General features: G+C 44.6%; 1 protein-coding gene across 1 annotated transcript in view; it reads right to left on the bottom strand.

The window, feature by feature from the left end:
- kmt2e (lysine (K)-specific methyltransferase 2E) overlaps window positions 1-13,606 on the bottom strand; it is a 43,872-nt gene extending 30,266 nt beyond the window's left edge. Inside the window, exon 1 of the mRNA XM_053508438.1 lies at window positions 13,342-13,606. The gene's annotated coding sequence lies outside the window, so the exon portion shown is untranslated. The remainder of the gene's footprint in view (window positions 1-13,341) is intronic.
- Window positions 13,607-15,326: the final 1,720 nt, after the last annotated feature.

A 15,326-nucleotide genomic window follows, 5' to 3' on the forward strand; every position in this document is an offset into this window, starting at 1 on the left:
AGACTCTGCATAAACCAAGCACCGCCATCCAGCACAGTGCAGTAACACATTCACACCACATAGTGGAGCTGCTACACACACACACACAATCACACACACTCACACACAGCCGCCATGAATGAAAAGAAAGGAAAACACAACATGGAGGCTGTCTCTTCTCCCTCCCTCCCTCTTTTCTCCTCCTTGCTCAGAGAGTAAGTATTCTCACAAAGACTCTCAACTCTCTCTCACACACGCACACACACACACACACACAAATGCACAGAGGGCCGGTGTGGCTAAGTGAGGGAAACAGACGGGGGAGAGAGAGAGAGAGAGAGAGAGAGAGAGAGAGCGCTGTGCGTCAGGGGGACGGCAGGATAAACCTCTGCGGCTGTAAAGGAGGCGGGATTAACACCATGACTGACAGCCAGGGAGTACCTCTCAGCCAATTGGAATCATTTTTTTTTTTTTTGGTAGAGTATTAGGTCTTCTCTACTAAACTCTTCATTCAGCATCTCACTCATCACTGGGTTACAGGCTCCGCCCACCTCACCTTGGCACATGGACAGTGTGTAAATCTGCCTGTAGAACTGACTGTCTGTTTATTTGTCTATAGATCTGTCTGTCCGTAGACCCGATTGTCTACAAAACTTGTGTGTCCATCTGTCTGTCAACTGTCCATAAAACGGTCTGCCGTCTGTCTGTCTGCCTGTCCAAAGACCCGTCTGTCTGTCTGCCTGCCTGTCCAAAGACCCGTTCGTCTGTCTGCCTGCCTGTCCAAAGACCCGTTCGTCTGTCTGCCTGCCTGTCCAAAGACCCGTCTGTCTGTCTGCCTGCCTGTCCAAAGACCCGTTCGTCTGTCTGCCTGCCTGTCCAAAGACCCGTTCGTCTGTCTGCCTGCCTGTCCAAAGACCCGTTCGTCTGTCTGCCTGCCTGTCCAAAGACCCGTTCGTCTGTCTGCCTGCCTGTCCAAAGATCCGTCTGTCTGTCTGCCTGCCTGTCCAAAGATCCGTCTGTCTGTCTGCCTGCCTGTCCAAAGACCCGTTCGTCTGTCTGCCTGCCTGTCCAAAGACCCGTTCGTCTGTCTGCCTGCCTGTCCAAAGACCCGTTCGTCTGTCTGCCTGCCTGTCCAAAGACCCGTTCGTCTGTCTGCCTGCCTGTCCAAAGACCCGTTCGTCTGTCTGCCTGCCTGTCCAAAGACCCGTTCGTCTGTCTGCCTGCCTGTCCAAAGACCCGTTCGTCTGTCTGCCTGCCTGTCCAAAGACCCGTTCGTCTGTCTGCTTGCCTGTCCAAAGACCCGTCTGTCTGCCTGTCCAAAGATCCGTCTGTCTGTCTGCCTGCCTGTCCAAAGACCCGTCTGTCTGCCTGTCCAAAGACCCGTCTGTCTGCCTGTCCAAAGACCCATCTGTCTGTCCAAAGACCCATCTGTCTGTCCAAAGACCCACCTGTCTGTCTGCCTGCCTGTCCAAAGATCCGTCTGTCTGTCTGCCTGCCTGTCCAAAGATCCGTCTGTCTGTCTGCCTGCCTGTCCAAAGACCCGTTCGTCTGTCTGCCTGCCTGTCCAAAGACCCGTTCGTCTGTCTGCCTGCCTGTCCAAAGACCCGTTCGTCTGTCTGCCTGCCTGTCCAAAGACCCGTTCGTCTGTCTGCTTGCCTGTCCAAAGACCCGTTCGTCTGTCTGCTTGCCTGTCCAAAGACCCGTCTGTCTGCCTGTCCAAAGACCCGTCTGTCTGTCTGCCTGCCTGTCCAAAGACCCGTCTGTCTGCCTGTCCAAAGACCCGTCTGTCTGCCTGTCCAAAGACCCGTCTGTCTGTAAAGACCCATCTGTCTGTCCAAAGACCCACCTGTCTGTCTGCCTGTCCAAAGACCCGTCTGTTTGTCTGCCTGTCTGTCCAAAGACCTGTCTGCCTGTCTGTCCAAAGACCCGTTTGTCTGTCTGCCTGTCTGTCCAAAGACCCGTTTGTCTGTCTGCCTGCCTGTCCAAAGACCCGTTTGTCTGTCTGCCTGTCCAAAGACCTGTTTGTCTGTCTGCCAGTCCAAAGACCCGTTTGTCTGTAGCCCAGTAGCTTGTAGACATTTCTGTCTATCTGTCTTTAGACCTATCTGTCTGTCTCTTTTATTTTAGAATGTGTCCATTCTCTCGCCTGCCTTACTCCTGTCTGCCCATCTTTCCACCTGTCTCTCCACTTATCAACCTGTATGACTGTAAAGCTTGTACATTTTATGTCTGGTGTTGTAACACGACCACTTTTACAACAGCATACAGACAAAATCAAATCATCTGTCTGTCTGTCTGTCTGTCTGACTGTCTCCAGTGGCATTACTGTATAATCCAGTCATGAGGTGAGAGCTCGGGGTTTAGTGAGACACTTCACTCCTGCTTTAGGAAAGTTACTATAACCTGAAAACAAACACACACACACACACACACACACACACACACACACACACACACACACACACACACACACACTCAAACACAGAGAGACAGACAGACAAACACAGACATGGAGAGAGAGAGTAGTGAAGGAGTGTGTGTGAGTAGTTTCCTCTGAAATCAAAGTGTTGGTTTTTCTAGCTTACACACACACACAGACACACACACCCACACACACAGAGCCCTTTTCTCTACTTGCTGCCGTCATAGCTCAAGAATGCATGCAAGTACTCACTCACTCTCACACACACACACACACACACACACACACACACACACACACACACACACACAGTGAAAGAGAGGGAGAGAGATGCTCTCTTTTTTCCAGACGTTATTGACGGAGAACTAATAAAGGGGTAGTGTACAGTACTAACTGCCTTAACTCATGCCCTTGGTTCCTTCCTCTATTATTAAATAAGAACACAGCCTGCGCACGCTCACACACACACACACACACACACACACACACACACACACACACACACACACACACACACAGAGCAGAGAGAGAGAGAGAGAGAGAGAGAGAGAGGGGCCCCCACTCCTCCTTCTTCTGTCTCCACCTCCGTCTCGGCCGGATCTCTCTTCCTTCCTTGTGTACATCCTAAATAAAGCACGCACACACACGCTCTCACTCCCTCTCTCTCTCTCTGTCTCTCTCTCTCTCACACACACACACACACAACGGAAAGGGAGGAGGCTATGCCAAAAGACACAGAGAGAGCGAGAGAGAGGGAAGAAGACAAGAATTTAAACAGACGTGCATGCAGGGGGTTTTAAGGGCAAAATAATTCAGAGAGAAAGAATCACTCTTCCCCGACCGCCTCTAAACGGCCCAACCGCACAGGTACCCTCTCTAACCACCTACAAGCGGCCCCTGGAGTCATGTGCTCAAGTAAGTTATTGCAGCAATAGCTTGTTTGAAGTAAAATTGTTACCAAATTAAATTAAATAAATACATTTCTTTATTACAAGATCGTCCTCGGCCCGACCCCTCTGACAGGCCAGAACACTGTGCCAAGACCCTCTAGAAAGCGAATGACCCGAACACTGCATAAGCCCCTAAAAACAGGCCCGGGTGCTCAGTCCCGACTCCCCCCCCCCCGCCACTAACAGCCCGGGTGCTCAGTCCCGACTCCCCCTAAAACTAACAGCCCGGATGCTCAGTCCCGACTCCCCCTAAAACTAACGGCCCGGATGCTCAGTCCCGACTCCCCCTTAAACTAACGGCCCGGGTGCTCAGTCCCGACTCCCCCTAAAACTAACGGCCCGGGTGCTCAGTCCCGACTCCCCCTAAAACTAACGGCCCGGGTGCTCAGTCCCGACTCCCCCTAAAACTAACGGCCCGGATGCTCAGTCCCGACTCCCCCTAAAACTAACGGCCCGGGTGCTCAGTCCCGACTCCCTCCGCCACTAACGTCCCGGGTGCTCAGTCCCGACTCCCTCCGCCACTAACGGCCCGGGTGCTCAGTCCCGACTCCCCCTAAAACTAACGTCCCGGGTGCTCAGTCCCGACTTCCCCCGCCACTAACGGCCCGGGTGCTCAGTCCCGACTCCCCCCAAAAAACTAACGGCCCGGGTGCTCAGTCCCGACTCCCCCCGCCACTAACGGCCCGGCTGCTCAGTCCCGACTCCCCCTAAAACTAACGGCCCGGGTGCTCAGTCCCGACTCCCCCCGCCACTAATGGCCCGGGTGCTCAGTCCCGACTCCCTCCACGATTAACGGCCCGGATGCTCAGTCCCGACTCCCTCCACCACTAACGGCCCGGGCGCTCAGTCCCGACTCCCCCCAAACAGGCCCGGATGCTTAGTCCCGACTCCCCCCACCACTAACGGCCTGGGTGCTCAGTCCTGACTCCCCCCACCACTAACGGCCTGGGTGCTCAGTCCCGACTCCCCCCCAAACAGGCCCGGATGCTTGATCCCGACTCCCCCCACCACTAACGGCCCGGATGCTCAGTCCTGACTCCCCCCACCACTAACGGCCCGGATGCTTAGTCCCGACTCCCCCCACCACTAACGGCCCGGATGCTCAGTCCCGACTCCCTCCACCACTAACGGCCCGGATGCTCAGTCCCGACTCCCTCCACCACTAACGGCCCGGATGCTCAGTCCCGACTCCCCCCAAACAGGCCCGGATGCTTAGTCCCGACTCCCCCCACCACTAACGGCCCGGCTGCTCAGTCCCGACTCCCTCCACCACTAACAGCCCGGGTGCTCAGTCCCGACTCCCCCCAAACAGGCCCGGATGCTTAGTCCTGACTCCCCCCACCACTAACGGCCTGGGTGCTCAGTCCCAACTCCCCCCAAACAGGCCCGGATGCTTAGTCCCGACTCCCCCCACCACTAACGGCCTGGGTGCTCAGTCCCGACTCCCCTCCACCACTAACGGCCTGGGTGCTCAGTCCCGACTCCCCCCACCACTAACGGCCTGGGTGCTCAGTCCCGACTCCCCCCCCCAAACAGGCCCGGATGCTCGATCCCGACTTCCCCCACCACTAACGGCCCGGATGCTCAGTCCCGACTCCCTCCACCACTAACGGCCTGGATGCTCAGTCCCGACTCCCCCCAAATAGGCCTGGATGCTCAGTAAAATAGTGCATTAACCTTGTGGGATGGGAGGTGTGTACATCTTGTTGTCATGTCTGGGTTCGATGTGTGTGTCTAGGGTGATCAGAGGTGAGGCACCTGAGACATGAAGAGTCAATGCCACCAGCTGTACTAACACACACACACACACACACATCTCTGTGTCTCTGAGGATGGAGGCACACATATGTCAACACACACATTCACACATGACATATGAAGGTAAATATACTTTCTGATCTGTCCCTTTAGCTTCTGGTACATTTGTGCTAAAATGCTAACGAGTTAGCAATGGAGAGAGAGAGAGAGACAGATGCTGGGTTGTGGTTTGGGTTCAGGTCTAATCTGATTTTGCTCACTTCCTTCATGTGCACTTTCATGCTGCTTCTGTACAGTAAAACTCAGTCTCACACACACACACACACACACAGGGGTAAATTTCTGTACAAACTGAAACTCAAACATTATATTAATCTGCACGATCTTACATGCTATTGTTTCTATAGCAACAGCAGCTGCTCCACAGGGGCGTGCACACCTGGGGAGTGATCGTCACCTGGATACTTAGGAGCTCAGGTGTACGGAGGGGTGTGTGTGTGTGTGTGTGTGTGTGTGTGTGTGTGTCGCCAAGTGTAGAAAAGGAGATTATTAGTTGTTGCTGTTAGATATAACAACCACCACACCACCATCAGACCTTCGACACCACCACCATCAGACCATATACATCATGACCATGATACCGTCTACATCACCTCCCCATCAGATCTTTTACATCACCGTTCAACTTCACCATCACCTTTTACATCCACATCATCGTCAAAAGTTCAGACCTTTGATGTTGTCACCATGATTAGAGCATCAGAGCTTGTCCAGCTCCAGTGCTGGAGGACCAGTGTCCAGCATGCTTTGTGGAAAGCTCTGTTTAAACACAGCTGATTCGACTAATCTGTTAATGACTAGGTCCAGTGGGTGAGTTTGTGAATTACACCGTGTGCTGGAACCTGGGCCTCCAGAACTGGACATGAATGAGCCCTGATCTATATTATCATCATCAGACCTGCTTCTGTCACCATTAGACCTTCTACACCATCATCATTACAACTTTTACGCCAAACATAAGTTCAAGCTCAGACCTTCTAACCTTTCACTCTCATCCCAATCAGACCTTCTACATCACCGTCATTATTAAACCTTCTATAATCATCACACTTTCAAACCAAGATCAAGTTCTAGTCCAAAACTTCTACATGATCACTATCAGACCTTCTAAATCACCATCATCATCACACCTTCTACATTATCAGAACTTTTACATGATCAAAACCTTAACATCATCATCAGCTTTAGACCTTCTACATTATCACCATCAGATCTTCTACATCATTAGGATTTGAAAATCATCTTCTATATCATCATCATTGTTGTAATCACAACTTCTAAATCATAATCGCTATCAGACTGTCGATATCAAGGTCAAGAGCACACCTTCTACACTACTGTCTGACCTTCTACATCAAGTTCAAAACATCTACATGACCACCATCAGTCCTTTAAAATCATCACACACCATCATCATCATTATCATCATAATCACAACTTCTATACCATCACTGACTGTATACATCAGGTTAAAGTGCAGATCTTCCACATCATCAGACCTTCTATATCATCATCATCATCACAACCTCTACATCATAATTATTAGATCTTCTATACTACGACCGTCTAACCTTTTACATTAAAGGGGTCATACAGCACTACATGCACTATTTTAAGCTGTTTGGACTGAACTGTGTGTTAGGAGAGTGCGTACACAACCACTCTACGATGATAAAGAGCCGCCCAGTGGTTTTCTTTTCGTTTATTACAGTAACATCCCCCTTCTGAAATCAGGCCAATCGCAAAAGCCTGTCGATGTGACGCCAAACCGACAGAGGCCGCTCCTATACAAGTTGATTGACACTGGTGTTTTAGCAAAGACCCGCCCCGAGTGAGAAGACGCTGTCGGCCATTTTTTTTTTTTTTTGCCGCTGGAGCAAAATGACGCCTAAGCGAGTGTTGTGTACAGTTGTTGGGTGTAATAGCGAACACAGCAGTCGTCATTCACTACCTAGGGTTAGTGACCTAGGGTACCTACCTAGGGTTAGGTATCTGAGCCACTGAGGACGCAGTGGCTGAATTTAGTTTTTAAAGCTAACGTCCCCGCTGATTTACCTAAATGCGTTCATGTTTGCGATAATCATTTTTCACCAGACTGCTTTATAAACGCGGGTCAATATAAAGCAGGTTTTACTAGGAAGCTGCTCCTAAAAATGGATCTGTACTAGTGCTTCGTGTTCCTGCTTCATCTTCACCAGGCTCGGTGAGTGTGATTTATTTTACTATGACTCTTTGCAGATCGCCTTTTCTAATAATCACGATGAATGCGGAGTGTAAGTAAACTTACACTCTCATAGAACATGGTTATGGCTTCTTCTCTGTGTACATCCGTCTCTATATAATCCCTAATCGCCCGTTTATAATAAACAATGCATTGAGGTGATTGTCTAGTTGCATACTGTGTACGTAGTCGGAAAACTATATTATGCTTACCTTTGTTACGTTAGATGGTTTATAACGATGTCTGTCGAAGATTAAGAAGTGATGTAAACACATCAGTAAACACATCGCGTCCGTATCTCTCTCGGTTAGCTTCTCCGCTTTTCTTGTTGTTGCTCGCGGCAGCGCAACAGCCCGTTAATTCATGCACATGCAGTGATGAGAAAGACAAACGGGTCGATGCATGTCCATTCTTTTAATTTTTGCGTTGTCAGGCGATATTACAAACTTCCGCGTAGGTTCCGTACTTAAATCAAACCAAAAACGACTGAAGAAAACAGGCTCAGGCTCTATAATCCATAGTTTTCCAGTTTGGACTGCATTACCCACAAAGCACTGCGTGGCAATGCTTTGTGGGTAATGCAGTCCAAAGCATTGCCCGCACTGGACTACACTTCAGTCGCTATACCCGACGTGTCACGCCCCACAGAACGGGGGGGGGGGGGGGGGCGGGCTCAGCAGAGGTCATGAGCATTTAAATTAGCATGTACTGAAACAGGTTGCTGAGAACAGAGCTAGTTTTTACCAGGTAAAAGTAGTGTTTTTTTTACACAATCCTTTTGAATTTTTAATTAACGTATAATACAAACTTTTCATTAGGACCCTAAAGATCATATTAAAATTTAATGAAAAATATAATGTGTAGGACCTTTAAGTTTTACTCCAGGACATCTATTGACTACCATCTTCAGACCTTCTGCATCACAATCAGGCCTCCAAAATCATCGCAGCTTCTACATCGTTATCATAATGACAACTTCTGCATTAAGACCACATCACTATCGTACTCTCAACACTAGGTTTAGTGCAGACCTTCTACATTATTGAAACCTCTACATCATCATCACCAGAACTTCTAGATAAAGTTCAAAGTTCAGACTTTCCACCTGAGCATCATCAGACATTCCGCAGCATCATCATGCTTCAACTTCATCACACTGTCTACATCATCATCATCATCGCCACCACAACTATCAGACTGTCTACACCAAGTTAAAGTGCAGACCTTCTACATGACGATCAACATCTACCTCCACCTATAAACGTTTAGGCCACGCCTCCTACCTGGATGTGACCCCGATGTATGTGTGTGTGTGTGTGGAGAGATTCACTCATTACCTCATGGTTTGTGACAACATGATTACCTGAAGTGACTTTTTAACACCACAAACAGGTACAACGTCAGCTCCATCATCTCCACACACTTCTACTGATACACACTGCTGAACCCTTTCTATCACAGATACACAAATCACCTGCTCACACTTCCTCCTCACGGGGCACATCTGGTGACCTACGGCTAACCGGATCTGCAGCATCCTTCGATCCTCCACGGGAGAAAACACTGCAGCAGGACCGGGTTTCACTTTCTGCCTAATCGCACAATTTGATTCCGATGATGTTAATGATCAGATTATTACTTTATAAACTCTGTAACACAAGTCTGTGAAGAAATTTATCCAATAATCTAGATTATTGTATATATAAACATCAATTCAATTGAACAGCGACTGCTTTAAATTTAACGATTTTGAAATATTTCTTAGTTAGAAATTAACAAATTCACATTGATAACTTTAATGTTTACACATAACCATGGTAACATCAAACAAAGAAAATTTATTAAGATATTTAATCTATATATAATCTGGAAATATTCACTCACACGCAGCGACGCACGTGTAACAAAAAGCTAATTAAATGAAAAATACATAGCAAAATCAACAAAAGCTTTAAAGCTCGCTATCCTATTTTCCATCCTTCTTTAAAAGGGTCACATGACCTCCTGATCCTCTGAGCTCTTTGAACTAATGCTCTAATTACAGCTTAGAATTATTAATGATTTATTTCCAGCGTACAGATTTGCGCATGGTCATAAACGACCCTGCAAAGATTTATTAACAGCTTATAAACGTTCTAGAACACGAACGGTGGTCGTATAAGAGGTGTGTAACGTGTCACATGGTCTATTAGTCATGTGATCAGACTTTTTTTTGGATGCTATGACAAACAAAAACAAACAGGAAGACGTAGAAATGTTTGAGCGTGTGCTGTCGGGCGTGCTCTTATGCAGTCTCGTTTCCTGTTGATTCTTCTGACATGTCTACATGTGTGCATGCACACACACACACACACACACCTGAGAGAAGCACAGTGCCGCAGCCAGCCAGATCCGCTGTTATTCACCTGTTAATGTGTGAGAGTCAAACAGCAGAGAGTTCTGGATCTGATCTCTGGATGACAAAGCATGAGAGAGGGGTGAAGCGGCCGAGCCGGCGATAAATCCCCCTATTGTTCTGTCCACAAAGTGACGCATAGTTACGGCTTTATGTAACTCGGACACGGGAGGAAACCCGGCCAGAAGCGAGCCTGGGGCTGGGCACCGGTGCGTCGGGTCGGGTCGGGTGGGCAGAGAGCCGTGCCTCCTCGCTCCTCATCGTTACAGCGGTTTATATAACGACGCGTGAATATTCTAACCTCATCCAGACCGTGACCTGAAGATCATTCTCAATTCTACATACGTCATGTGTTCAGGGATCTTACAAAATAAATGCCACAGGAAGTCAAACACGCATCAGCAACACGCTTTTTTTGTCTAGGTCTAAAAAATTTTAAATAAATAAATCCATGGAAACTCTTTTTATTTTTATATATAGTGTGTGTTTATTAAAAAAAGTCTTATTTTTTTGCCACTTTGCTCAAATATTTGTTGCAAGAGAATCACACACACAGAGTCATATTTAAAATAAGGAAAGATTTAAAAGTATATGAGCAAAGTGATAAACAAAGACATTTTATTGTTTTTAATATTAAAGTGAACGATATTTATTTTAAAATCCATGTTTTTTTTTTTTTTTACAAATATATAAAAAGGACTCATATAGACCCCCCCTTTTTTTTTTTCTTTTTTTACACACATCATAAATACTATATTTAAAATAGATCCATGTGTTTTTAATTTTAATAGCTGAAGAATATATATGAGCAAAGTGGTCGACATTTTTTATTTAATTTTATATACAAGTAGAATAAACCCTAACCTAACCATAGGCACTTGCTAAATTTATTTATTTATTTTTACTCAAGGAATATTATATATTTTATTTTATGCAAAAACATATTTAAGAAAGACATTTTATTTTTATTTTTTTTGTATTATTTATTGAGACAATATTTTACAAGTTTTTACAGTGAATATTATATTATATACATTTACACACTCAAAATAAAGCCATGTTTTACACAGGAAAATCTTATTTATTAATTTTATGCTATATGAGTAATGTCGTAGGTGTGTGTGTGTGTGTGTGTGTATAAAACGTTATTTGCTCTGCTGCACCATGCTGTCGGTACATCTCCTCTACACGGTCACACACCTGTAATAACCCCTGTATAAACACCCACAGTAATATGAATTATAAATCTGAATGCTTCAGTGTGTGTGTGTGTGTGTGTGTGTGTTTAGAGATGTAATAATGCTGCGGCTGATCCTCTTTCGGGGTGTGGGGAGGCACTGGGAGAAGGCATTACCAATCCGCTGGCTCGGTCCCAAATACCTCCTCGGCTTCTATTTTAGTACACTACCCACAGCATGACATCACGCCTTTTCACTCCCTACGTAGTGCCCTATACGCGCCATTTGGGATTCCCCCCGTTACCAACAGCGTCGCCGCCATTTTCGTTACAGCCGGAGAGTTTAACATCGGCGACACCGAAACAGCCCTGTGTAACGCTGAGTCTAGTTTACTGTTAGTCGGTTTATATGTGTATGTATTATTCCTCACCACCACAGCTTTGTGATCAGTGTAAAACCCGGAACATCACCGTGTTTAATGTTTGTTTTAGCTGCTGACGACGGCGGCTAGTCAGCGCTAACAACACAAAAAGCGGACATGCTAGCTTGCCTGTCAGAGTTAGGCAGCTAACTGAATTATTTCTCCATACAAGTATCGATTTCTCCTTCAACATTGACTACTTTACTAAACTACGCTTTCCTAACACGCATTTCTCACAAGCGCGCGGTTTAAACCAGACTGAGAGGTGAAGCTAATCATGCTAACACTCTAACGCTAATACGTAACGCATCGCGGATTGAATTACGCTCGTGCGCTAAAAGGGGGAAAAATAATGCGACACACAAACTATTAAAATAAATATTTTACACAGGTTGTGGTGTAATATTCTAGTTCATATGGAATTATAAAAATATTTGGTATTTTTTGGGTCAGTAGTGAGGATGGAAATGTATAAAATAATCTAAGTTGATGAAGTAATGGGGTTGGTTATATTTATTTGTTGGTATATTTATGTTGGTAATATAATGCAACTATTTAAAGGTGGATGTGTCGTTCTAGGTGGATTTGGAAAAAATGCTAAATCTTTTTTACGATAGCCAATATTAATAATATTGAATATAATTAATTATAAAAAAAAAAAACAATAATAGAAACAATGTTTGTTATTGCTAATATTATTACAATTATGTATGAATATCTGTAAAATCTTAAGATTAAGATAAATATATCAAGCTGTACTGTTGGTATATTTGAGGTTAATAGACAAATCCATGATTTCAGGAATTAACCTTTGAAACCAGGATGCTTTTTTAACAATAAAAAAAAAAATCATCATAGAGACACATACGCAGGACTAAAGACATAGATTTATAAACCATGCAAGTCTTTCTCCCTCATTCATGATGAAATGTTTGTTGTTCCTTCCTCCATCACACTTATTTATTATTTTATTTTGTATTATTTTTAATTCTCTCTAACATATCCCTTCTTTTCTTTTCCTCTCCACATGCATTCAGGGTTTTCTGCTTTCAGGGTTTTCACACTTTACAACCAATTTTGGTTTCATATACAGGTCAGAGAGCTCCATGAGATCTGTTACAGCCACTACATTGTGCTCAACACACACATACAAAGAGAAAGAGAGTATGATTGTCTTGTAAATTAAACCGAAATCCTACCTCTGTTTTTCTCTTTTCTTGTAGCTGCACTGTATACATATGTGTGTGTGTGATAGAAATAGATAGATTACTGTTGTAAAAGATTGTGCTATGCTATGCTAGCAGTGCTGTATATGTGTATACACACACACTACACAGCACTAAGATTAAGACTTCCTTGAGTCTTAATATTGTAGTATTTAATCCATTATAATAAATGCACAGATCTTCTGAGATTTTAAACCTTATATGCAGGGGTTTTAGTCCTGCTTTTGTAAGGAGCCCTCGTTTTGTTACATTTGAAATGTTAAACCAAGGATGTAATTAATTAATAAATTATTTGACGAATGAGTAAATAAGAAGACAGAAAGCTCTGAAACAGACCTGACTATTAAATGACTATTTCCAGGAGGGGGCTTACAGGACTAGCCAGCTTAGCTGTGACACCTCTGGCTCTCTGCCAAGCCATTCTCAGCCAAAATACAACCATATGAGGAATCTGTGTCACCAAATAAGCGCGACAAAACACACCTCGTATTATATATAAAACACACACAGTGAGATCCACATTAAAACCCTAACCTTTTCCATCAGCCCTCTCTCTCTCTCTCCAGCATGCACACACACACACACTGAGAGAGAGACATGTTGACTCCAGCACAGGGTCAGCTCATGTTAGCCAACAAGGTGGTTTGAGCTGTAACCTGATAAAAACAAGCCATTGGGGTGGCCCAGGTCCACACAGGTGCAGGTTTTTACCCCGAAATGAGAGCACATACCTGGATCAGTGTCCACTGTAATAGGCTTGAATGGAGACCAGGACCAAAACAATACTCTCCACTGCGGATGTGTTCAACAAAATGCGCTTTAAAAACGTCCAAAAGCTGACACTGCCGGCCTTATCCGGATCTCTGTGGTTTACTCTTGTGAACCCGGACGCTTTTTAAAACTCAAAATCTAGTTTTAGGTCAGTTTTTGACCCTGTTAATTTTTTTTCTCCCCGGATCCCTTCAATCCTGTGCAAAAAATGGCGGCCTTGGCAGAACTGCCGTAACCCCGCCCCTCTCGCGGAAACCACGCCCACTAGAGCTAATCACGCCCTTCTCCATTATGACGTCCACCGCCTTCGCCTTGTGTGGGGTTTCCCGCGCGCGCTCGCAGGGACTACAGGGGTGGGGGGGGGGAGGAGAACAGAGTTCATTCAGTGGCGCGCGCTCCAGCAGCAGTATTAGTGTTTATATTTCTGAACACCACATCAACACTGCAGCATTTACTGATTATCACCTCTGTTCATCCATCACGGGTAGAATCTGTATCAATCATAGTGCTAATAAAGACATGCCACAGTTCCTCTCAGCCAACAACTCTTTACAACAACCAAATTTAACACAATATTCCTGATAATTGCTGACCTGTGAGTGTAAAACTTATTAATTATTTAATTGCACTATTCATAAATGTAGTGTCTAATTATAAAAGAAAAAAATGTATAATAATTAAATGAGCAATCAAATATAATGCATAACATTGCAATAATGTTTTTTTTTTTACAAAATTATATTAAATATCAAAATAAATATGTAAAAATATAATAAGTATTTTAAAATAATTATCATGAAATAATAAAATAAAACAAAAAAAAGCAATATATTAATCCTCAAAACAAAAGAAAACTATCTTTTTCTGTAAAAACACTATATGTTTTTAAATGCTTTAAAAATCCCCAAATTTCATTTCCTGTTTGAAGGCTAATTTCAAAATTATTTTCCAACTTTCACTTCTCTTTTTCTTTTTTATTTGTAATAAACTGATATATACTATATATACTATATATATATATATATATATATATATATATATATATATATATATATACACACTTAGGGTATGCATAATATCTACAGGCATCAACATACAGTTTTCTGTACAGTAAATGTTTGCCATTGACTTCCTGAAATCTGATGTACTGTACATTTCCTTTGTATGAGCCACACACACACAGAGGACGCAGGAGGCCCTGTTTAAACATTACGCCTCATATATATATATAACAAGGATGTTAATGACTTTTTACGACTTTACGAGGAGGAAGTTGAATTCCGGCGTGAACATTTCCCTTGTTTGTTCCCACTGCATAGAGTCCAAGCGGTTTAAAAGCCAGAGTTTTCCTCTGAAAAGAGCGGTTTGGACTGAAGTGCACCTCTGCGAGACCCTGACCGGAGGAGGAGGAGGCTGTGTTATCTGTTATCTGTTATATAACCTGCCTTATTAAAAAAGTGTACTATATTATGGGGATAATGACCAGATCTAATTAATTTAGCTGAATGGCTTGACTGGAAGTGTGTTATTTCACTCAGTCACTCACTCATCATCTATACTGGTTCATCCTGTTTACAGGGTCCTATCCCTGGAGCCTGTCCCAGGAAACTTAATGCAGAGGCGGGCTACACACTGAACGAGGTGCCAATCCATCGCAGGGCACACACTTACACGCATTTACACACTTCGGGCAGTCAGACTAAACTGAATGGCTTTGGACTGTAGGAGAAAACCCCCAGGGGTACCCTGAGGAAACCCACCAAGCACTGGGAGAACATGCAAACTCCACGCAATCCACGAACCCAGACCCTGGAGGTAGAAGGCAACAGTGTTAACCACTAAGCCACTGTGCCGCCTGATAAAATGATAATGCTATTTAAAAAAACAATGAAAAGTAGCATTCAGTATCATTCTATTTATTTATCTATCTATCTTAGCCACTGTG

The sequence above is a fragment of the Clarias gariepinus genome, chromosome 12 (assembly GCF_024256425.1).
Source record: "Clarias gariepinus isolate MV-2021 ecotype Netherlands chromosome 12, CGAR_prim_01v2, whole genome shotgun sequence".
NCBI classification, from domain to species: domain Eukaryota; kingdom Metazoa; phylum Chordata; class Actinopteri; order Siluriformes; family Clariidae; genus Clarias; species Clarias gariepinus.